This window comes from Bombina bombina, chromosome 2, assembly GCF_027579735.1.
Source record: "Bombina bombina isolate aBomBom1 chromosome 2, aBomBom1.pri, whole genome shotgun sequence".
Lineage (NCBI taxonomy): Eukaryota > Metazoa > Chordata > Amphibia > Anura > Bombinatoridae > Bombina > Bombina bombina.
This window is the reverse complement of record NC_069500.1, coordinates 325,105,104-325,129,916: the sequence shown is the minus strand read 5'-3', so window position 1 is coordinate 325,129,916 and position 24,813 is coordinate 325,105,104. Positions and strand designations below refer to the sequence as shown.

Below are 24,813 nucleotides of genomic sequence, written 5' to 3'. Positions count from 1 at the left end.
TTGAGTTGGATCAGTGATCAAAATAAGTGACGTCTCCTTTCCCATTATCCACTTCAGTTTTGCAGTAGCCATTGTTTTATTCAATGTGACCTAGTGATAATACTGCTATGTTTTTAATTCACACCCACGGTTTCCATATAATATGAATCACATATATTAAGCTCTGGGTGTGAACATTTAATCTCACAGTACACATGAAAGCCTAACTTTAAAGTGTCTAGGTTCTCTTTGGTACAAAAATATATTTAACCATCTCCAACCACAAAAGGAAAGACAGTGTTAATGTGTATATTTATGCAGATAACTTTAAACCCCCATCCCCAAATCTTAAACTAAATGAGAGGCCATGGCAAACTGATATTGCTTTATTTTCCGCTGCCACTCTCTACTTTCTAAGTCCCTTCTGGGATGTGTGAAAGCCTTTATATGCTCAGCTGTTGTATATCTATTTATATAGCAGCTGCGGGGAGCAAGAAATTCAGTGTATAGGATAGGTTAAAAGGTGTAGGGTTACAGAGGTCATGTGACTACTGTAGTCAAGCAGAGAATGGGTAGGTCACAGGACTGAGGTGGCAGGTGAATCCCATACACAAACACAGGTAGATGAGACCATGCTGCCTTTTTACTAGGGCAGCACAAGCTCTAAATATGAAACACACATGCAAATATACTGTATATAAATAAGGATAGATTTCATCTCCTGAAACAGCTGTTAACTGTAAATCATTCAGCCTCTTCAAATCTCTGCATCACCCAAAATTGTTTAAATCTTTCCCTTCTTTTGATCATTGTTTCTTTTCCGTATTAATATATCAACCTCAAATTTCTCTCTGCCTTTCATAAATCACACAAATTCTGCCTTGCTTTCATTTTACTATCATTTACATTGCTTCTTGGGAGGTTTGCGTTTTTGTCTGTGACTTTCATTGCATATAAAAAAAATTATAAGAGTGGGCAAACAAGATTTTTCAATGAATTAACACATTAATATACTGAGTGAATCTGGATAATTTGACAATGTGCAGCATCATGGAAAGACAGAGTTAGTCTTGTTGTCCTTATATGGCTGCAAATTAGTTCTCATGTTGATCTGGCAGAATTCCATAGAACCTGTCTGACTTCACATCTCTCTGATTACATCCCTCTGCTCACAGAGACTTAAAGACAGTGGGCTCCAATCCCAGCCCAAACACTGAACATTAAACACAAAGTTACACAGATATATAAACCAAACAGTTTGTCAGGTTCTTTAAACAAAGAGGCGCTATGTTAGCATAATAGCAATTGGATTTTATAGCTCCTGTGATAATAAACTGGATAGTCCCATTGATTTAACATGTATCAGTTGAGCAGTATTTCTGCTTTGTGTTTTCAATTGTAATCACCCTATTATTGCTGCAGGTATTTACTGTAGTAAAATTCCGATACATTTACATAGTAAAGGAATAAAGCTATCTAGCAAGATTTACTACCTTTGATATTTGAGGACTGGGAATGTTTAGTCATAGCTCATAATGGGATGTTACAAAATAATTGTGGTCAAGTTGGGGGAAAAAACCAGGGCACTCAAACTTTTTATATGCAGGGCTAATCAATTATATTGGTATTTGCTGTCAGTCATGTTGAATTATACTTACACTTATTTTAAATTTAATAATGCCTCATAATAAAATAAGATTATCACTAGATTTTTATTTAAATATTCATAGGAAATTAGTTACTATTAATTAATTAATTAATTAAATATAACTGTATATAATACCCCAATTTACTTAATTTAGTAAAAAAAGTATGGATTTTATTTAAGTAGTAATGCAGGCCACACCAAAAACCTTGGCAATCTAGAGGTTACCCGTGGGCCGTAGCTTGGACAGTCCTACTGTAAAGGAAAAAGATGAAACTCCGAAAAATTCAGTCCTTTAAAAATCTAGACTTGTCAACTGTGCAAACAAGGCAATGTGGAACCTAGGAATGTTAAAGTAATTATCTAACATACGGCTATATTGCGAGTTTTGCAGTACAGCTATACCGCTGAAAAATTGGCCATTGCGCGTGGGTTGGCCAGGAACGCATATTACGAGTCACGGCGGTATAGCTGTAATGCATGCATTTTAGCCTGTAACGCAACAGTCATACCGGACTAAAAAAAATGACGTTTGAGCGTGGGATTTTGCTTAGCGCCGGTATTACAAGTTGTGCAGTCCAGCTAAAATGCTTGCGTTACAGCCTATACCAACACTATTCATTCTGCCATCTGAGAGCAGTAGTTATGGATTTTGCAAAACAAAAATGTTTCACAAAACTCATAACTAAACTGTTACAAAGTACACTTACACCCAAAAACTACCTATTAACCCCTAAATTGCCACCCTCCCGCATCGCAAACACTATTTTAAACGTATTAACACCTAATCTGCCACCCACCGCCATCGCGACTATTAAATAAATGTATTAACCCCTAATCTGCCGCCCACCCACATCGCCAACACTTTTTCCACACAGCTATGTTTGCACAGTCTCTTTTATTGCCTGATTTATATATGTCTTTAACCCCTTAATGACCACAGCACTTTTCCATTTTCTGTCCGTTTGGGACCAAGGCTATTTTTAAATTTTTGCGGTGTTTGTGTTTAGCTGTAATTTTCTTCTTACTCATTTACTGTACCCACACATATTATATACCGTTTTTCTTGCCTTTAAATGGACTTTCTAAAGATACCATTATTTTCATCATATCTTATAATTTACTATAAAAAAAATTATAAAATATGAGGAAAAATGGAAAAAAACACACTTTTTCTAACTTTGACCCCCAAAATCTGTTACATATCTACAACCACCAAAAAACACCCATGCTAAATAGTTTCTAAATTTTGTCCTGAGTTTAGAATTACCCAATGTTTACATGTTCTTTGCTTTTTTTTTGCAAGTTATAGGGCCATAAATACAAGTAGCACTTTGCTATTTCCAAACCATTTTTTTCCAAAATTAGCGCTAGTTACATTGGAACACTGATATCTTTCAGGAATCCCTGAATATCCCTTGACATGTATATATTTTTTTTTAGTAGACATCCAAAAGTATTGATCTAGGCCAATTTTGGTATATTTCATACCACCATTTTACCGCCAAATGCGATCAAATACAAAAAATCGTTAACTTTTTCACAAATTTTTTCACAAACTTTCGGTTTCTCACTGAAATTATTTACAAACAACTTATGCAATTATGGCATAAATGGTTGTAAATTCTTCTCTGGGATCCCCTTTGTTCAGAAATAGCAGACATATATGGCTTTGGCGTTGCTTTTTGGTAATTAGAAGGCCGCTAAATGCCACTGTGCACCACAAGTGTATTATGCCCAGCAGTTAAGGGGTTAATTAGGGAGCTTTTAGGGAGCTTGTAGGGTTAATTTTAGCTTTAGTGTAGTGTAGTAGACAACCCCAAGTATTGATCTAGGCACATTTTGGTATATTTCATGCCACCATTTCACCGCCAAATGCGATCAAATTAAAAAAAAAGTTAAATTTTTCACAATTTTAGGTTTCTCACTGAAATCATTTACAAACAGCTTGTGCAATTATGGCAAAAATGGTTGTAAATCCTTCTCTGGGATCCCCTTTGTTCAGAAATAGCAGCCATATATGGCTTTGGCATTACTTTTTGGTAATTAGAAGGCTGCTAAATGCCGCTGCGCACCACACGTGTATTATGCCCAGCAGTGCAGGGGTTAATTAGGGAGCTTGTAGGGAGCTTGTATGGTTAATTTTAGCTTTAGTGTAGTGTAGTAGACAACCCAAAGTATTGATCTAGGCCCATTTTGGTATATTTCATGCCACCATTTTACTGCCAAATGCGATCAAATAAAAAAAAAAAAGTTAAATTTTTCACAATTTTAGGTTTCTCACTGAAATAATTTACAAACAGCTTGTGCAATTATGGCACAAATGGTTGTAAATGCTTGTCTGGGATCCCCTTTGTTCAGAAATAGCAGACATATATGACTTTGGCGTTGCTTTCTGGTAATTAGAAGGCCGCTAAATCCTGCTGCGCCTCACACGTGTATTATGGCTAGCAGTGAAGGGGTTAATTAGGGAGTTTGTAGGGAGCTTGCAGGGTTAATTTTAGCTTTAGTGTAGAGATCAGCCTCCCACCTGACACATCCCACCCCCTGATCCCTCCCAAACAGCTCCCTTCCCTCCCCCACCCCACAGTTGTCCCCGCCATCTTAAGTACTGGGAGAAAGTCTGCCAGTACTAAAATAAAAGGGTTTTTTAAAAAAATAATAATATTTTTTTAGCATATTTACATATGCTACTGTGTAGGATCCCCCCCTTAGCCCCCAACCTCCCTGATCCCCCCCAAAACCGCTCTCTAACCCTCCCCTCTGCCTTATTGGGGGCCATCTTGGGTACTGGCAGCTGTCTGCCAGTACCCAGTTTGCAAAAAAAAGTTCTTTTTTTTATTTGTTTTTTTTTTTTTTTCTGTAGTGTAGCTTCCCCCCCACTCAGACAAACCCCCACCACCTTGCTGATCTTTTTTTTTTTTACTTTTTAGACAGTTTTTTAAAAGTTTTTATTAAAGCATTTTCTGTAGTGTAGCGGTTCCCATCCGCTCCCTCCCCGTGCACGCGCCCGCCCCCGCCCTCCCGTGCACGCGCGTGCCCATGCGCCCCCCCCGGACACCCCCGCCCACGATCCCGCCCCCCTCCACATCAGTAGGGCCATCGATGGCCGCCACCCGCCTCCCGGTCCGGCTCCCACCCACCAACGCAGTAAGCCACCGATCTCCGGTGCAGAGAGGGCCACAGAGTGACTCTCTCTGCACCGGATGGCTTAAAAAGGTTATTGCAGGATGCCTCCATATCGAGGCATCACTGCAATAAGCGGAAAGCAGCTGGAAGCGAGCAGGATCGCTTCCAGCTGCTTTCCACACCGAGGACGTGCAGGGTACGTCCTCAGTCGTTAACTGCCTTTTTTTTGAGGACGTACCCTGCACGTCCTCAGTCGTTAAGGGGTTAATTGTCCTCAGCAGAAAAGTAAAGAGAAACACGTTTTTCTCTGAAATTAGAGAAGAGAGGAGCGCAGACTCAAATGCAGAGTAATAACAGTTTTAATATAACACACACGACAAATGGCCACTCACAAGATAAAAGTTAAAAATCAGCATATGTGCAACAATAACACAAAAGACTTATCGTCTCATGTCAGCCTCCTTCTGTATTCCAAAGATGTCAAAATTGGCGTGTCCCTCCATTGGTTTCCAAACACAGCCCAGTTGTCAGAATATGTCCGTTGAAAAGTGTCTCCAAACGAAGTTCATGCAAAGGCATCAGACATGAACAACAGTGGTAATAGTACCTGTGATTCAACACTGGAATATGGGGCAAGGAGGATAACAGGCAGATTAAAGAATGCGGCTATGTAGTAACGTTCCTCTGCTCTTATACCTCCAGACTCGTAGCTGCAGACTTAGAGCTGGGGCGGCTTCACAGGAACGAATAGCTCAGGGGTGGGCGGGTCTCTACGCGTTTCGTCACGTCTCGGCGTGACTTTCTCAAGAGTTCTATTATGTATATAAAAGATCATTAAGTAAACATGTCAAAATATCTGCTTGCATGACAAAATGGGAAACATTTTAGCATTAAAACTAACAGGGAATGCTAGGCTTATCCTTAGTGAAAGATGTCTTACTGGCTGCAAAAGACAACCCCATCTCCCACATCTCAACCAGAAACTAAAAAAAAGTAGTTTAATGCAGGACAGAAAGAGCTAGTTAAAAAAATGCATTTTAAAATACCGTTTTAGAGTAAGTTTTACTTATTTTAGAGTAAGGACATTAAATATAAAATGTATTTCTGCATATAACTAAAATAAAACATTGCAATATACATTTATTATTTATTTTGTCTGATTATGATTCAAAATACTTCTGAGAATCATTATCCTTCTTGTTCCACTCTTTTTAGGGAGACTGAAATGATTTTTTCAGGACCATTAAATACAGTAGAAATGCATAAATTAACAAGTCCAAAAAAAAAGCCAAAGCTTTATCACTTACTCTAAATTTCAAATAAGCAGTAGATTTTTTTCTAGTAATTTAGTTTTTTTTACCTCATTTGTCAGTCCCCTGTATCATGTGACAGTTATCAGCCAATTACAGACTAGTATATGTCTACACTGTGAACTTATGCATATGCTTAGTAGCTGATTACTCAGTGTGTATATATAAAATACTATGACAAATTCCATAATGGAAGAAAATTGGAAAGTCTCTTAAAACTGCATGCTCTATTTGAATCATAAAAGTTTAATCTTTTCTTTAGTATACCTTTAAGTATGGTAAAATTTACCGGACTAATCTATACATAATATTTTTTTTAAAGGAAGCCAATGAAGTCAGTTACATTAATTCCACCTGGCTTTTAAAGGGGTGTATCCCTAAAGTGATCTTAAATTGCACAATTATGTAAATTGTTCTTATAAAATGACAATGTTAAATTATCATATTCATCGAACTTTACTTTGTAAGCACGTATTTTGCAATACTGAGTTTAATTACTGATATAATCTTGTGCTTATATAAAATTTATGTTAATGGAATTTATTACTGCTCTAGTAACACCTAGCAGAAGCCTCTTTAAAGGGACAGTCAACACTAAAATTGTTATTGTTTAAAAAGATGCATAATGCCTTTACTACCCATTCCACAGCTTTACACAACCAAGACAGTTATATTAATATACTTTTTAACATTTAAACCTCTAAATTTCTGCCTGATTCTAAGCCACTACAGACTCTTATCACGTGTTTTTTTATTTGCTGTAAACAACAGGAGACTGCTAGTTCACGTGGGCCATATAGATAACACTGTGCTCACACCCGTGGAGTTATTTAAGAGTCAGCACAACACAGCACTAATTGGTTAACATGCAAGTCAATAGATAATAAATAAAAACTCATGTGATCAGGGGGTTATCAGAAGATGCTTAGATACAAGGAAACATACAAAGAAGATGCTTAGATACAATGAAATCACAGAAGTGTATTAATATAACTGTGTTGGTTATGCAAAACTTGAGAATGGGTAATAAAGGAATTATCTATATTTTAAAACAATAACAATTTTGGTGTAGACTGTCCCTTTAACTTTGTAATTGATCATTTCCCTTTGCTAATCTGAATGAAAGCTAAAAAAACCTGGTGATAACTGCTCCCCGGAATAGACCTATGTTTCTCCATTAGCCCTTTGTGCAGAGAAATAACTTTATCTCAGCATTAAGCTGAATTTACATGGGCTATTATAGGCAATGCACCTGATTCATCTTATATATTTAAAATGACAGAAAAGAGACAGAGCAGATCTTGTCATTTATATTTTCTGTAAGCAAACTTTATATGATGTTATCTGCCTACCTAAATTCATTATGGCTAAGGGCACTTTACAATTTCCTTGAGCCACAGGCACTTACACCTATATTTAATGACTGTGTTGGTATGACAACTAATCCAGGCCATATATATGATTACGCCAACTTGTGTCCCCTCAGCTGTGAACCTCTCTTCATGATCTGAGGCTGAGCTTGTGTTGTTCTGACAGACAGTGCCACTGACAAATACAGGCAGGAAGGGAGGGTGACACCACGCCCCAGAGTTTATATCATCCACTTAGATTAGGGATTTTGGATGTGAAAAAAAAAAAGTTTTTCTTCGACTTTAAAAGTTCTAAAATAAATTAACACTTTTAAACTGTAGGTCCTAAAATGTATTTTGAGTGCTAGACACTTGAGTCTACTGTGCATAGTCAGCACTGATTATGGTTAGGTTTTAGCTTGCAATCAATAGAGAGATAAATCACTAGCAAAGTGCTTACCTTTAAATGGGCTGAACTCAATTTGGCCTTTGATGCTGTCATCGGATGTCCTTTAGAGAGCATGGCCTCTAGTTATGAAGGTCTGGCGGACCTGATCCGACACTGTGGATCAGGTCCGCCAGACCTCGCTGAATACGGCGAGCAATACGCTCGCCATATTCAGCATTACACCAGCAGCTCACAAGAGCTGCTGGTGCAACGCCGCCCCCTGCAGACTCACGGCCAATCGGCTACAAAGAACGGGGGTGTCAATCAACCCGATCGTACTAGATCGGGTTGATTTCCGACGATGTGTGTCCACCTGCTCAGAGCAGGCGGACAGGTTATGGAGCAGCGGTCTTACTGACCGCTGCTTCATAACTGCTGTTTCTGGCGAGCCTGCAGACTCGCCAGAAACACAGGGCATCAAGCTCCGTTCGTATACATATGCCCCCATGTATGTTACACCTTAATTTATGATAAAAAATATTCATTTCTATTTTACAAATATGTGTGTACCTTTGTATTAAAATTGATTTAAAATGAACTAACCCAAATTTAATTTTTTATCCTTTAGTTACTAAATAATTTGATGAAAATGGAGAGATTTAAAGAGGAATGAAAGTCAAAATTAAACTTTTGTGGTTGAGATAGAGCATGCAATAGAGACCCCTTCGCTACTGTGAAAAACGTACTACTGTAGTACTGGAGAATTTTTTAGCATTTTTGCTATCACTCCATTTACATAGAAATAGAGTCTTTGTTATTCTGATTTACCTAGAAAACTATATTTTATGGCATAAAAAGAGCTTTCAGTGGAAGACAGGTTCAACTGTCTTCCAATTTATTCTCAGAATTAAGAAATTATTATAAGATTACCAAAAAAGTGTGTGTGTGTATATGTATGTGTATATGTATATGTATATATATATATATATATATATATATATATATATATATATATATATATATATATATATATATATATATATATAAAATTACATTCCACAAAAATGTATGTATGTATGTATATATATATATATATATATATATATATATATTTAATATTTTTGATAATTTGAAGGGTTTTTTCTGCACCTTCAATAGGGTAACTCTCATTTGGTATAGTAGAACTGCCCAAATTATCAAAATTGACCCCCAAAAATGTATATATATTTTTTAAACTAGACAACCCAGGGTATTGCTCTAGACCCATTTTGGAATATTTCATGCCACCATATGTCCACCAAATGCCATCATATAAAATAAAATAGCTTTTTCACTAACTTTAGATTTCAAACTAAAATGATTTACACACAACTACTGCAGTCATAAGACAGATAGTTATAAAAGTTTCTCTAGGTTTCCCTTTGCTCAGAAATAGCAGATATGCATGGCTTTGCAATTGATTTTTGGAAATTAGAAGGCCACTAATTACAGCTGTGCACCACACTTCTGAAATTCCCAGCAGTGAAGGGGTTAATCAGTTAGCTGTTAAGGGTAAAACAAGGGCAATGATTACCTTCCCACCTGACACCTACCACCTCCCTGATCCCTCCCAAACAGCTGGTCACCATCATCTTCCACCATCTTAGGTACTGGTGGCCAGTTAGTTATTATTTACTTATTTATATATTTTCTGTAGTGTAGGGATGCCTCCTCACCTTCCTGCCTCCCTGATCCCTGAACCATTTGTGTTTTTTTTGTTTTGTTTTTTCATTTTTTCTGTGGTGTAGAAATGCCCCCCACCCTTCCCAACTTCCATTCTGTGTAACTTTCTGTATTGGTGATCTGCCTTCATACAGTAAGGGAACCCGATCAGTGCCTTCTGCCCCTAGCTGCAGTCTTTGCTGTCAAAGCTGACAGCAGTGACCACGCATGAGCCAAAGTATTTGACGTAGGTACTACTTCACCACAGTATACTGGGCAAAGTTCTGTGTCAAATAGAACCTATGTCCAATTAGCTAAAGGGGTTAAAGTAATTTTTCTATCAAATTTACTTTATTCCAATGGTATCCTTTTTTAAAAGCATACCTCCGTAGGCTATGGAGCAGAAGTGAACAAGTGGGAGTTAGTGGGTGATTGGAAGCCACACAAATATGTCTTTTGTCGTTGGCACACCAAATATATTCAGCTTGGTTCCAGTAGTACATCACTGCTCTATAGCTGACTTTAACTATGTGTTTAACTCATATGCATCAGTGAAACACATAGATATATGCAATCAAGAGTGCAATAATAAAAAAAATATAGTGATTTTGCTTTGCACTTTTATGCCCCTTTAAATACAATGACAAGCAGTCCTCTAGTAAATATCTGATTATCACTGTATGCTATCTTGCTAGGAATGACATCTAATCAGTATGCAGTTCTTCTTAGAATTTTTATCGAATTTGTGTTGCAGAACATACTTGATATATTATTTAATGTATCTAAGCAGATTTGTTTACTACTGTCCTTTAGTGCACAAAGTAATTAATAAAACACTCCATTACTTAATGCTTACAAATGTCAGACCAGATGGAAGAAGGAAAAATACCTAAAACAAAATGAACAAAGTTTTCACTCTGCACAAGCATACAAGCGCACACACAAGCACGCACGCACAAACACCTAAATCTGCACATGCTGCTAAGTCTAATCATATTTTAATAATGTGCAAGGGGGTCTCTGTCCCTTTTAACATACTTGTTTAAAAAAACCTGTTGCTGTGAATAATAATGTTTGCAACTGACATTCTTGGGCACTAGCCACACGCAATGTCAGCAAGGTGATGTTGATAGACGACACTTCAAAGGTTTCCCAGCATGTTTTTGTATTCAGAACTCTTGGGAGTTTTCAGTCTCACAAGCCCCCTCTTGAGCTGCAGCCAACAGTTACCACCTGCGTGGTAGCCAACTCTGTCAACCTCTTCTTAGGAGCAATTAGTATCATATGATCTAGTTTGTAATACACTAGTGCTCTGAACCAGCAAAGAGATTGGAACATCAATATAAATACAAAAAAAAAATATTCATAGAAATACAAGGTCTTTCTTAACCGGCATCTGCACTCTCTATGTAAAAGTATGATCAGTGGTCTTGGCATGATGCTTCCTCTTGGTTAATCCGTGTAATTTTGTGCGGTGACTTCTGTGTCATGTTTAAACAATGTACTTGTACAGTTTTGGTATTGGCCCACTGGTAAAAGTATTTATAGAGGTAAGACCCAAACACAAAAGGAGCATAAAAATACAATTAAATAGGCAAAGCATTAATCAGGTTATACAAGCATGGACCAGTATGTGACCAAAAGGTTAAAGGGACAGTCTAGGCCAAAATAAACTTTCATGATTCAGATAGAGCATGTAATTTTAAACAATTTTCCAATTTACTTTTATCACCAATCTTGCTTTGTTCTCTTGGTTTTCTTAGTTGAAAGCTTAACCTAGGAGGTTCATATGCTAATTTCATAGACCTTGAAGGCCACCTCTTTTCAGAATGCATGTTAACAGTTTTTCACCACTAGAGGGTGTTAGTTCATGTATTTCATATAGTTAACACTGTGCTAGTGCACGTGAAGTTATCTGGGAGCAGGCACTGATTGGCTAAACTGCAAGTCTGTCAAAAGAACTCAAATAAAGGGGCAGTTTGCAGAGGCTTAGATACAAGATAATCACAGAGGTAAAAAGTATATAAATATAACTGTGTTGGTTATGCAAAACTGGGGACTGGGTAATAAAGGGATTATCTATCTTTTAAAACAATAAAAATTCTGGTGTAGACTGTCCCTTTAACTGAAAACAGCGGTACTGCAAAGGCTATAAGGCTGTAATTGCATAGTCCAAAATAATGAAAATTAGAAAGCAGGAAGAAGACATACTAAAAGGTTTAGTATTTAGTATAATCAAAGTCCAGTAAGACAAGAAAAATCTTACACAGGTATTCAAGCACCAAAATGATAAAACTTGTCTAACAGTGTCTAATAGGCACAATCAGGCAAGACAAGCAGGTAATGAACAGGTATTCAAGCAGCAAGGAAATTGTAGCACTTTCCAGTTGGTGCATGAGCCAAAGACAGCAGGAAGTCATGCACAGAAGTCAGCAAAAAAATATAGCAGTAAATGAAACACAAATGTAAAGACCATACAAAGAAAACCTAAAGGGAAGTGCGAAATCCCTGCACAAGGCAAAAACATGTTATCTTCTGCAGATTCAGAGAGTGCTGGTAATCAAGAAAACATGGTGTGAAATTCTACATTTGAAAGTCTAAACCTCTTTAAGCCTCAGAAACTCCTGGTGTTTCAAACTGCTTCACTTTTTATAAAGCTCCTTTAACTGTTGCTGAAATTTCTCTAGTGTCATTATTGCTTATTTTACCCTTAATCAAAGAGATGGTTCCATGTGGCCCTCAAACACAAACAAACATTTCCCGAATACTAACCCAACAATGAGAAGTAGCAGAGTTTCATGCCACCCACAAGCTAAAGAGGAAAAAACATCCTATTTACATCACCAGAAAATGACATAAATTTAAATAGCTCTAAAACACAATAGCACTGCCTCTCTTACAGTTTAATCAAACTGAATTTAAACCATTTTAAGTCTAATATAAAATCTAAAATCTAAGGGCCAGATTACAAGTGGAGCGCTAAATATAGTTTTCAAGAAAGCGATATTTGCGCTCCACTGCATAATACCAGCGCACGCGAATGTGCTTTGGTATTACAAGTTAATTGCTGGGAAGCATTGTGGTCACTAGAGCGTGCATCCATAGGCCTTGTTCTGATGCCGTTAGAGATGGCATCAGAACCTAAGCGCAGCGAAAGGGTTAAGTAGCGCAGCAATTGTAGCATTAGTAAATAAATATGTATTTACACATATTAACAAATAAATATATATGTATATAAGCAAACACAGTTCAAGTAAAGTGCGCTCTCATTATCTTCCACATCTGCCAGGGTGCCAACTGTTCAAATATAGCAAAGCAATGGAAGCACTCACTGGTACTTTTCAATTCTGTGATTTTATTAATATGACGTTTCGGGGACACACTCCCCTTCCTCAGACATACAGAAAAAACCTGCTGCCCTTCTTAAGACAGGAACCGAGCCGCAGGATGGGGCTAATCTACCAAACTGTTGAGACTGCTCTTAAAGGGACAGTCAACACCAGAATTTTTGTTGTTTTAAAAGATAGATAATCCCTTAATTACCAATTCCCCACTTTTGCATAACCAACACAGTTATAATTATACACGTTTTACCTCTGTAATTACCTTGTATCTAAGCCTCAACATACTGCCCCTTTATTTCAGTTCTTTTGACAGACTTGCATTTTAGACAATCAGAGCTGACTCCATGGTAAATTCACGTGCATTAGCTCAATTTGATCTATATGAGACACATGAACAAATGCCCTCTAGTGGTGAAAAACTATCAAAATGCATTTAGATTAGAGGCGGCCTTCAAGGTCTAAGAAATTAGCATATGAACCTTTAGCTTTCCACTAAGAATACCCAGAGAACAAAGCAAAATTGGTGATAAAAGTAAATTGGAAAGTTGTTTAAAATTACATGCCCTATTTGAATCATGAAAGTTTTTTTTGGACTTAACTGTCCCTTTAATTACTTTTTATTTTTTATTTTTAAAAATAGCTGAAGTGTGGTACTGTCGCTGGGAACATATCCCGTGGGAGTGCTATAGGTATTTACTGTGCACCCATAAGCAATTATATTGCATAAGCTTATATATGTAAAGAACTTTGTTTATATATATATATATATATATATACAGGGAGTGCAGAATTATTAGGCACGTTGTATTTTTGAGGATTAATTTTATTATTGAACAACAACCATGTTGTCAATGAACCCAAAAAACTCATTAATATCAAAGCTGAATATTTTTGGAAGTAGTTTTTAGTTTGTTTTTAGTTTTAGCTATTTTAGGGGGATATCTGTGTGTGCAGGTGACTATTACTGTGCATAATTATTAGGCAACTTAACAAAAAACAAATATATACCCATTTCAATTATTTATTTTTACCAGTGAAACCAATATAACATCTCAACATTCACAAATATACATTTCTGACATTCAAAAACAAAACAAAAACAAATCAGTGACCAATATAGCCACCTTTCTTTGCAAGGACACTCAAAAGCCTGCCATCCATGGATTCTGTCAGTGTTTTGATCTGTTCACCATCAACATTGCGTGTAGCAGCAACCACAGCCTCCCAGACACTGTTCAGAGAGGTGTACTATTTTCCCTCCTTGTAAATCTCACATTTGATGATGGACCACAGATTCTCAATGGGGTTCAGCTCAGGTGAACAAGGAGGCCATGTCATTAGATTTTCTTCTTTTATACCCTTTCTTGCCAGCCACGCTGTGGAGTACTTGGACGCGTGTGATGGAGCATTGTCCTGCATGAAAATCATGTTTTTCTTGAAGGATGCAGACTTCTTCCTGTACCACTGCTTGAAGAAGGTGTCTTCCAGAAACTGGCAGTAGGACTGGGAGTTGAGCTTGACTCCATCCTCAACCCGAAAAGGCCCCACAAGCTCATCTTTGATGATACCAGCCCAAACCAGTACTCCACCTCCACCTTGCTGGCGTCTGAGTCGGACTGGAGCTCTCTGCCCTTTACCAATGCAGCCACAGGCCCATCCATCTGGCCATCAAGACTCACTCTCATTTCATCAGTCCATAAAACCTTAGAAAAATCAGTCTTGAGATATTTCTTGGCCCAGTCTTGACGTTTCAGCTTGTGTGTCTTGTTCAGTGGTGGTCGTCTTTCAGCCTTTCTTACCTTGGCCATGTCTCTGAGTATTGCACACCTTGTGCTTTTGGGCACTCCAGTGATGTTGCAGCTCTGAAATATGGCCAAACTGATGGCAAGTGGCATCTTGGCAGCTGCACGCTTGACTTTTCTCAGTTCATGGGCAGTTATTTTGCGCCTTGGTTTTTCCACACGCTTCTTGCGACCCTGTTGACTATTTTGAATGATACGCTTGATTGTTCGATGATCACGCTTCAGAAGCTTTGCAATTTTAAGAGTGCTGCATCCCTCTGCAAGATATCTCACTATTTTTGACTTTTCTGAGCCTGTCAAGTCCTTCTTTTGACCCATTTTGCCAAAGGAAAGGAAGTTGCCTAATAATTATGCACACCTGATATAGGGTGTTGATGTCATTAGACTACACCCCTTCTCATTACAGAGATGCACATCACCTAATATGCTTAATTGGTAGTAGGCTTTCGAGCCTATACAGCTTGGAGTAAGACAATATGCATAAAGAGGATGATGTGGTCAAAATACTCATTTGCCTAATAATTCTGCACTCCCTGTATATACAGTGGGGCAAAAAAGTATTTAGTCAGCCACCAATTGTGCAAGTTTTCCCACTTAAGAAGATGAGAGAGGCATGTCATTTTCATCATAGCTATACCTCAACAATTTGAGACAAAATTTATTTGCAAATTATGGTGGAAAATAAGTATTTGATCAATATAAAAAGTTCATCTCAATACTTTGTTATATATGCTTTGTTGGCAATGACAGAGGTCAAACGTTTTCTGTAAGTCTTCACAAGGTTGTCACCCACTGTTGCTGGTATGTTGGCCCATTCCTGCATGCAGATCTCCTCTAGAGCAGTGATGTTTTGGGGCTGTCGCTTGGCAACACAGACTTTCAACTCCCTCCAAAGGTTTTCTATGGGGTTGAGATCTGGAGACTGGCTATGCCACTCCAGGACCCGGAAATGCTTCTTACGAAGCCACTCCTTCGTTGCCCGGGCGGTGTGTTTGGGATCATTGTCATGCTGAAAGACCCAGCCACGTTTCATCTTCAATGCCCTTGCTGATGGAAGAAGATTTGCACTCAAAATCTCACGATACATTCATTCTTTTATGTACACGGATCAGTCGTCCTGTTCCCTTAGCAGAGAAACAGTCCCTAAGCATGATGTTGCCACCCCCATGCTTCACAGTAGGTATGGTGTTCTTTGGTTGCAACTCCGCATTCTCTCTCCTCCAAACACAACGAGTTGTGTTTCTACCAAACAGTTCCACTTTGGTTTCATCTGACCATATGACATTCTCCCAATCCGCTTCTGGATCATCCAAATGCTCTCTAGCATACTTCAGACGGGCCCGGACATGTACTGACTTAAGCAGGGGGACACGTCTGGCACTGCAGGATCTGAGTCCCTGGCGGCATAGTGTTTTACTGATGGTAGCCTTTGTTACGTTGGTCCCAGCTCTCTGCAGGTCATTCACTAGGTCCCCCCATGTGGTTCTGGGATGTTTGCTCACCGTTCTTGTGATCATTTTGACCCCACGGGGTGAGATCTTGCGTGGAGCCCCAGATCGAGGGAGATTATCAATGGTCTTGTATGTCTTCCATTTTCTAATTATTGCTCCCACTATTGATTTCTTCACACCAAGCTGCTTGCCTATTGCAGATTCAGTCTTCAGTCAGTGCCATTAATACAGGTAATGAGTGGAGGACAGATGAGCCTCTTAAAGAAGAAGATACAGGTCTGTGAGAGCCAGAAATCTTGCTTGTTTGTAGGTGACCAAATATTTATTTTCCACCATAATATGCAAATAAATTCTTTCCAAATCAGACAATGCGATTGTCTGGATTTGTTTCCACATTTTGTCTCTCATAGTTGAGGTATACCTATGATGAAAATTACAGGCCTCTCTCATCTTCTTAAGTGGGAGAACTTGCACAATTGGTGGCTGACTAAATACTTTTTTGCCCCACTGTATATATATATTTATATATATTTGTGATATATATATACATGTACACACACCCCAAGAAAACTTGGGGGGGGGCAGCTGAATTTTGAGTGCCACTGCTTCTTTTTCATGATTTTTCTTTGCATAAATGTTTTTTAGATGATCCATTTATATAGCCCATCTGGGAGTGTTTTTGTAAAAATGTATAGTTTTGCTTATTATTAAATAACATTGTGCTGATTTTCATTCTCCTAACCAAGCCCCAATGTATTAGATATATACTGATGTCTACAGACTCCTGGTTGTGTAATGGGTCTTTTCATATGCAGGAGAGGGGGTGTCTGTCTGTTCCTGCTTTCCCATCCCCTTTCAGTGGGTGTCCTAGCCTAACCTTATCAACAGTGCAAAACTGGAAGCTTCTAAGTAAGGTTTTTAAAGGCTTTATATTGGATTTTTATATCAGTAGCTGTGCATATTCTCTTTTATAATAGTGTATATTATTTGCAGTTATATGAAAATTGGTGTATACTGTCCTTTAAATAGTTTGTCTCCCATTTTTTTTTTCATTTTAAAAACTGTGAGGGGTGGGGTTGGGGATGAGGTGGAGTTGGGGGCAGGGTTGTGGGTGGGGAGGCAGGGGGCCCCATTTTGTCATCCTGCATCAGGCCTCGCAATGGCTAGGGCCGACCCTGCAGACATATATATTTACTGAAAACACACAGTTCCCATTGACTGCAATGTAAAGGCACTTTTTTCCGACACCCCACTCTCAGCAACTTTTGCCCCCAAAAACTGCCTAGTGCAGCTGTTTTTTTTATTAAATACTTTAATAAAAAATACTATAATGCCCTCTATTTTGAAGGCATTTGGGGCACTTTTAGAAAATTAACCAGAGATTGGATCACTGGTTAATTGTGTGATTTCGAATTGCTACCGCGTGCTCGAGGTAGCAATAACCAGCCACTTGTAATGGCTGGTTAATTATAACATGCCCACAAATGGGCAAATTTGCACGTTTGCGGGTGCGCAATAATTTAGTGCTCCACTTGTAATCTAGCCCTAAATGTTTGTCCCATTACTGATTTAACCTATGTTAGTGGCAGGCTAAAGGGACAGTCTACACCAAAAGTTTTCTTATTTAAAAAGATAGATAATCCCTTTATTACCCATTCCCTGTTTTTGCATAACCAACACAGTTATATCAATAATACCTCTGTGATTACCTTGTATCTAAGCCTCTGCAGACAGCCTCCTTATCTAAGTGCCTTTGACAGACATGCAGTGTAGTCAATCAGTTAAGACTCCTAAATAACTTCACGGGAGTGAGCACAATGTTATCTATATGAGACTCATGAACTAACACTGTCTAACTGTTAAAAACTTTCAAAATGCTCTGAGCTAAGAGGCGGTTTTCAACAGTTTAGAAATCAGTTTGAGCCTAGCTAGGTTTAGCTTTTCAAAAATACCAACAAGGGAACAAAGCAAATTTGATGATAAAAGTAAATTGGAAAGTTGTTTAAAATTTCATGCCCTATCTGAATCATGAAAGTTTAGTTTTGTCTTTACTATCCCTTTACTATCCCTTTACTATCCACAGTGAATGATTAATATACATGAAGATATGGATTTGATGCCATTAGAGCGTCTTAAATTAAACGGACAGTAAAGTCATAATAAGACATTATTGCTCAGACAGAGCATACAATTGTAAACAACTTTCCTATTTACTTATATTATTTAATCTGCTTCCTTCTTTTATTATCCTTAGGTGAAGGGTTTATCTAAGTAAGCTCAGGAGCAGCAAAACTGCTTGCAGCGTGGGTGCTAGCTGATGATTGGTGGCTGCATATATACATATATATATATATATGCCTATTGTCACTGACTCACCCAATGTGTTCAGTTAGCAACCAGGGGCGCGATCCGATATCGATCGCAGTTTGCGGCGCAAGCGAGGGAACCGGCGTCGCCCGCAGTTTCAGCTCGCAACTCGAGCCATCCCATATAAGTCGCCGTCAGATGCTAACGTGCCGTAAGTCTCACAAACCAGCGATGTCCAGAAATCTGCGTAAGTACAAATTTCTGGCGTCGCCAGTGACTTGCGGCACGTTAGAAACTGCCAGCGCCTATAAAACCTGACTAAAGTTTAAAACACCCGCACTGTCTAACACGCCTCCCTAACATAGCCCGCACTGTCTAACACGCCTCCCTAACATAGCCCGCACTGTCTAACACGCCTCCCTAACATAGCCCGCACTGTCTAACACGCCTCCCTAACATAGCCCGCACTGTCTAACCCTCTATCCGCTATCCCCCCTCACTAGCCTAACAATAAAAAAGCTATTAACCCCTAAACCGCCGCTCCTTTACCCCGCCGCAACCTAATAAAGTTATTAACCCCTAAACCGCCGCTCCCGTACCCCGCCGCCAGCTATATTATATCTATAACCCCCTAAAGTGAGCCCCTAACACCGCCGCCATCTATATTAAAATTATTAACCCCTAATGTAAGCCCCTTACACCGCCGCCATCTCTATTAAAATGATTAACCCCTAATTTAATCTACCTACCCCGCCGCCAGCTATATTATCTATATTAACCCTAAGTATATTATAGTTAATATAGGTATTACATTATATATATTAACTATATTAACCCTAATTATATTAGGGTTAATATAGTTAATATAGTTACTATAGTATTTATATTAACTATATTAACTCTATCTAACCCTAACTAAATTTATATTAAATTAATCTAATTCATTTATAAACTAAAATATTCCTATTTAAATCTAAATACTTACCTATAAAATAAACCCTAAGATAGCTACAATATAATTAATAATTACATTGTAGCTATGTTAGGGTTAATATTTATTTTACAGGTAAATTGTTAATTATTTTAACTAGGTATAATAGATATTAAATAGTTAATAACTATTTAATATCTACCTAGTTAAAATAATTACCCAATTACCTGTAAAATAAATCCTAACCTAAGTTACAAATACACCTACACTATCAATAAATTTACTAAACTACAAACATCTATCTAAAAATACAATTAAATTAACTAAACTAAATTACAAAAAAAAACAAACACTAAATTACAAAAAATAAAAAAAAATTACAAGATATTTAAGCTAATTACACCTATTCTAAGCCCCCTAATAAAATAATAAACCCCCAAAATAAAAAAATTCCCTGCCCTATTCTAAATTCAACAAATTTCAAGCTCTTTACCTTACCAGCCCTTAAAAGGGCCTTTTGTGGGGCATGCCCCAAAGAATTCAGCTCTTTTGCATACAACAATTACAATACCCCCCCCCCCCCATTACAACCCACCACCCACATACCCCTATTCTAAACCCACCCAAACCCCCCTTAAAAAAGCCTAACACTACCCCCCTGAAGATCTCCCTACCTTGTCTTCACCACACCGGGCCGAACTCCTGATCCGATCCGGGCGATGTCTTCCTCCAAGCGGCAAAGAAGAATTCTTCCTCCGGCGATGTCATCCTCCAAGCGGCAAAGAAGAATTCTTCCTCCGGCGATGTCTTCCTCCAAGCGGCAGCAAAGTCTTCATTCTTCCGGCGGCATCTTCAATCTTCTTTCTTTGCTCCGCCGCCGCGGAGCATCCATCCCGGCCGACTGCTGAACTTGGAATGAGGTACCTTTAAATGACGTCATCCAAGATGGCGTCCGCCGAATTCCGATTGGCTGATAGGATTCTATCAGCCAATCGGAATTAAGTTAAAAAAATCTGATTGGCTGATTGAATCAGCCAATCAGATTCAAGTTCAATCCGATTGGCTGATCCAATCAGCCAATCAGATTGAGCTCGCATTCTATTGGCTGATCGGAACAGCCAATAGAATGCGAGCTCAATCTGATTGGCTGATTCCATCAGCCAATCAGAGGAAGAATTCTTCTTTGCCGCTTGGAGGATGACATCGCCGGAGGAAGAATTCTTCTTTGCCGCTTGGAGGAAGACATCGCCCGGATCGGATCAGGAGTTCGGCCGGTGTGGTGAAGACAAGGTAGGGAGATCTTCAGGGGGGTAGTGTTAGGCTTTTTTTAAGGGGGGTTTGGGTGGGTTTAGAATAGGGGTATGTGGGTGGTGGGTTGTAATGGGGGGGGGGGTATTGTATTTGTTGTATGCAAAAGAGCTGAATTCTTTGGGGCATGCCCCACAAAAGGCCCTTTTAAGGGCTGGTAAGGTAAAGAGCTTGAAATTTGTTGAATTTAGAATAGGGCAGGGAATTTTTTTTATTTTGGGGGTTTATTATTTTATTAGGGGGCTTAGAATAGGTGTAATTAGCTTAAATATCTTGTAATTTTTTTTTATTTTTTGTAATTTAGTGTTTGTTTTTTTTTGTAATTTAGTTTAGTTAATTTAATTGTATTTTTAGATAGATGTTTGTAGTTTAGTAAATTTATTGATAGTGTAGGTGTATTTGTAACTTAGGTTAGGATTTATTTTACAGGTAATTGGGTAATTATTTTAACTAGGTAGATATTAAATAGTTAATAACTATTTAATATCTATTATACCTAGTTAAAATAATTAACAATTTACCTGTAAAATAAATATTAACCCTAACATAGCTACAATGTAATTATTAATTATATTGTAGCTATCTTAGGGTTTATTTTATAGGTAAGTATTTAGATTTAAATAGGAATATTTTAGTTTATAAATGAATTAGATTAATTTAATATAAATTTAGTTAGGGTTAGATAGAGTTAATATAGTTAATATAAATACTATAGTAACTATATTAACTATATTAACCCTAATATAATTAGGGTTAATATAGTTAATATATATAATGTAATACCTATATTAACTATAATATACTTAGGGTTAATATAGATAATATAGCTGGCGGCGGGGTAGGTAGATTAAATTAGGGGTTAATCATTTTAATAGAGATGGCGGCGGTGTAAGGGGCTTACATTAGGGTTAATAATTTTTATATAGGTGGCGGCGGTGTAAGGGGTCAGATTAGGGGATAGATAAGGTAGATGGCGGCGGTTTTAGAGGCTCACAGTAGGGGGTTAGTTTATGTAGATGGCGGCGGGGTCCGGGAGCGGCGGTTTAGGGGGTAATAACTTTATTAGGGATTTCGGGGGGGGGGGGGGATCCCGGTTGACAGGGAGATAGATATTGCGCATGCGTTAGGTGTTAGGTTTATTTTAGCAGATCGCGGTTGACAGGGAGATAGACATTGCGCATGCGTTAGGTGTTAGGTTTATTTTCTAGTTAGTTTAGGGAGTTACGGGGCTCCAATAGTCAGCGTAAGGCTTCTTACGGCTGCTTTTTGTGGCGAGGTGAAAATGGAGTAAGTTTTCTCCATTTTCGCCACGTAAGTCCTTACGCTGCATATTGGATACCAAACTGCGCGGGTTTGGTATACCTGCCTATGGCCCAAAAAACTGCGGGCGACGGCAGAAATATACGAGCGTAACTTCTAGGTTACGCCGTATATGTGATACCAAATCCACGCAAATATTGGCGTCGCCGGCTTTTGCGGGCGACGATTTATATCGGATCGACCCCCAGTAGTGCATTGCTGCTCCTTTAGCAAATGATACCAATTTGAAAATAGAAGTAAAATGGAAGGTTTTCTACCTAAATCATAAAAGAAAATTTGGGGTTTTTTACGTCCCTTTAATTCTCTCACATAAGAAACATAAGAGATGACTTGTTTAAAACCACTTTTCACAGGAATGAAGAAGTTAAAAACAAGCAATTTAGATCCATCTGTTTCAATTTCTAGTTACAACAGCAAATAGGACATCATTCACTTGAGCAGCAGTATAAGAGGCAGATAAAAGTGATTTAAATACCTTGTAACTTTCTTTACACAGAATAGAATGCATCTGTTGTGCTCATTGCTGTGTATAAATCAGGGACCTGGGAGGACCAAGCCTGTTTAATGCTAAAACACTAAACAAACATTAAATAGTGCTGGATTGTTACAATTATTTGTGAGGAGCTTAAATGCATTCTCCATCAGAGTGATAGCTCCTTTTATTGGAAGGTTACACAAAATGTGGATTAGGTAGAACTACAAAGCAGCAAGCATGTAAAGTTACTTAAAGGGACATAAACCCAACATTTTTATTTAAGGATTCAGATAGAGCACACAATTCTGAACACTTTTCCAATTTACTTACAATATCAGATTTTCGTTCATTCCTTTGCTGAAGGTGCATAAATCCACTACTGGGAGCTTGCTGAACACAACAGTTTGCCAATGACAACATTGCAGCTACCAATCTGTTCACTGCAACAAACAACTGGCTCAATACCATTGTTAGCCTGTTCTATGGCGATTTACCACCTGAGTGCAGCTTTTTAGCCAAGTAATGCTTTTCACAGAGTAGAACTTTCCTGTAGTATATCAGTCTGATCCTGTCTATTATGGTCAGTCCTGCGCTGAAATTCCAGGAAATTCCTCTCTGAACAAGGAACACAGCAACCCCAGACGATCGTTTCGGCCTTCATTGGGCCTCGTCAGTGAGGTGTAGCAGTATTCCTCTAAGCACACTGAGCAATGAGTCCACGTCTGGTTTACCCTTTTTCCTATAGGGAGACTAAATGCACACAGAGAGAAGTACACTCACAGGAATGAACAACCAGCTCAATACCATTGTTAGCCTGTTCTATGGTGATTTACCACCTGGATGCAACTACTTTTAGCCTAGTAATCCTTTTCACAGAGTAGACCTTTCCTGTAGTATATCAGTCTGATCCCGCCTGTTATGGTCAGTCCAGCGCTGAAATACCAGGCAATTCCTCTCTGAACAAGGAACACAGCCCATATTTCACATTTCAATGTTCTGCACATAGAAGAATATGTTCTATGTATTTATAAATAGATACTCCTCTATATATCTGTATATATCTATACCTATATATAATCATATAACCATCTATATATATACAGGTAGCCCTCAGTTTAAGCCAGGGTTAGGTTCCAGAAGGAATGGTTGTAAATCGAAACCGTTGTAAATTGAAACCCAGTTTATAATGTAAGTCAATGGGAAGTGAGGGGGTTAGGTTCCAGGCCCCTCTCAAAATTGTCATAAGTTACACCTTATACATTATTTTAAAAGCTTTGAAATGAAGACGTTAAATGCTAGACAGCATTATAAACCTAATAAAATAATCACACAACACAGAATATATAATTAAACTAAGTTAAATGAACAAAAACATTTGCTAAACAGCATTATAAACATAATAAAATAATCACAAAACACAGACTTCACTTGCATTTTTCTGCAAGCAGTTCTTTCTATGCATTCCAATCTGGACTGAGTTATAGACCGGAAGATCGTGTTCCTTTGAAATCTGCTCAATAGCTCAGGTCTTGTTAAACTGATTAATTTCAGCTTGCTTGGCTTTGCTGCAACACAAGCGGACAGCTCCACCTACTGGCTATTTTAATAAATGCACTGCTTCTCAATGCTTTTCAATAGCAGTCACATGACTGGAAAAAAAGGTTGTTATTCTGAAATGGTGTAAATTGAACCGTTGTAAAACGAGGGCCACCTGTATAGGTATAGATATATATTGTTCAAAAATACCATCAGATATATGTAGAACTATGTTTTTATGAATCAATAGAACATATTCTGCTATGTCCAGAACATTGGATTGTGAAATATTTATATTTTCATGTCAAGTTAGCACACATGAAAATATGCGATCGGGTATATGTGAGAGTGGGTGTTTTTTTCCACTTTTTCTTCTCCATTGAGTGGGGGAAATAGGTTAACCGCGTGCGCGATATTGTAAGTTGGCTTTTTGCTCATGTCAGGTTATCGCGATAACTTTTTACTTTCATACCAATACCAGCGCAACCCGAAGCGCACAAAAAGTTAAATTCTGGCGCAATTAGTGCTTTAGCAAAACAGCTAAATAGCACTCCATTTGTAGTCTGGCCCTTAGTAATTTATTGGTGCATAAAAAAAGGATATTAATACAGATTCAAATAATTTTAATTTTAGGAAAAACAATCATTCTTCTGCTGAATAAATATACATTATATGTAAAGTCATGTGGGGTTAGACCAATACAGTTTTGAGAGGAGTCTTTAATGGCTAATAAACAATAATAAGACAAGAACATTTTAACCTGGTATAATATTTTATAGTATGGTTTATGGAGATTTTTACAGAAAATATATTAGGCCATTTTTTATTTTTTTTTTCA

General features: G+C 38.0%; 1 protein-coding gene across 1 annotated transcript in view; it reads left to right on the top strand.

The window, feature by feature from the left end:
* HSPB8 (heat shock protein family B (small) member 8) overlaps positions 1 to 24,813 on the top strand; it is an 86,605-nt gene that overhangs the window by 41,189 nt on the left and 20,603 nt on the right. The gene's annotated exons all lie outside the window — the stretch shown is intronic.